This window comes from Apis cerana, linkage group LG16 (assembly GCF_029169275.1).
Source record: "Apis cerana isolate GH-2021 linkage group LG16, AcerK_1.0, whole genome shotgun sequence".
Taxonomy (NCBI): Eukaryota; Metazoa; Arthropoda; class Insecta; order Hymenoptera; family Apidae; genus Apis; species Apis cerana.
In genome coordinates, this window is record NC_083867.1 from 4,550,667 (window position 1) to 4,552,351 (window position 1,685).

Consider the following 1,685-nt stretch of genomic DNA (forward strand, 5'->3'; position numbering starts at 1 on the left):
TGATCGCCTTATTCTCTTGATGCACTGACTTTACCCTATACCGAAAACGAATATTTACAGAAAAATAAAATAAAATAAAAGACTACTGACCCGTCCGTTTGAATAACAATCGGCGAACAAACACTGATTCTACTTTCGCGAGATATTATAATAATTAAATTAGAGCCATTGCTCTAAAGAATATTGAAAATACTGTCACGAAAAAAACACTGATTCTACTAACCGCATTGCGCGCGGTCAAAAATAGGGAAAGGTGGGATAAAAAAAAAAGAAAATATCGTTTCAACATTTTCTTTTTTTTTCCTATCAAGCATTTGTTCAAGAAACTACTATTATTATTCTGAAGCTGTTATTTCTATGAATTGAAAGTTATTGAAAATATAAATTTAATCTATTTAAAATTAAAAAAGTATTTGAAATAAAAATTTAATTTGTTTGATATTCGCAATTATTGTATCGATATATTATGAATTACTTAACAAGTCAATAATAATCAAATAAAAAGATGTAATCGAATAAAAAGAAGAAAAATGTACGTATTTCTCGTACAAAAATGTTACCACTTATCCTCAAAAAGTCACCATTTTATTGCGTTGAAATTTACAAGTCATCGTGGCGTCCATGTTTGAATCCTTTTTATCTTTTTTATCCTTTCTTGAGCTATCGACAATTAGCTTCTAAAAAGATATAAAAGAAAATGAAAATCTTTATAATAAATGTATCGATTATTATTAAAAAAAAAACTAACTTGTAATATTATTAAAGAAAGCATCAATAAAAAATTCCATTCTAGAAATTCACGGTACGATTTACCAGTAATTTTAACGATCAAATACGTTAATAAAGAAAAAAGAATAGTTTCCTCCAAAAACTCTCGATTATAATATTTACACGATTGAATATATATTGATTAAATAAATAATATGCAATAAATAAAAATGAACTATTGAAATAATTATATAATAATTGAATTACATACCTGTTACAAATCGAAGCGTCTAATCGGCACGAATTTCAAAGACACAATGACATGGCTCGCGGCACAATTTCGATTATCGAAATTGGTATGGAGGGGATATGCTCGTCGAGAGATCGACAACAAACATCAAACGTAAACTCGACCTCCAAATTCCTCGTATTCTATATAAATATTAAACCAGCTATAATCAAAATATAAGAACACAACATATAGATATACGCAATTAAAAATATGTGAAAATATTTTAAATCGTGATTCTTGATAAAATATATAAAAATCTTACCTGATTTGCGTATACGTAATTCGATTGGCTCTTACATCTCGAAGTCATACCGACAATCGAACGAATTCTGCACACGAAAATCAAAGTAAAACACATGTAATAAATGTATAATAAATAAAATATATTAAAGTAAAAAATGTTTAAAAAGCAATAATTGAAATCAAGAACAGAAATCAAGTTTAGATTTATAAAATTTACGAACAAATAATACGAACAACCGATAACCGTCAAATAAATGAACAACGTAAAACGACAAAGAAGTATAAAAAAACTATTCAATTTTGGAATATTGTTTAATAAATGATTAAACAAACACGTATCACGTACACAAAACTATCAAAAGTTAAGAAATCACAATAAAATATTAATAAAAATTGTACGCAATTACGTACTTGTACCGGTGTAACATATCCTTCCGTCACG

At 27.1% G+C, this 1,685-nt stretch overlaps 1 long non-coding RNA gene across 1 annotated transcript; it reads right to left on the bottom strand.

Moving 5' to 3' along the window:
* On the bottom strand, positions 1–1,685 carry LOC133667450 (uncharacterized). Its single transcript, XR_009832970.1, has 4 exons — positions 1,655–1,685; positions 1,263–1,329; positions 980–1,160; positions 1–677 (listed from the first exon to the last, which is right to left on the bottom strand). It is a non-coding gene; the product is annotated as an uncharacterized LOC133667450 (long non-coding RNA).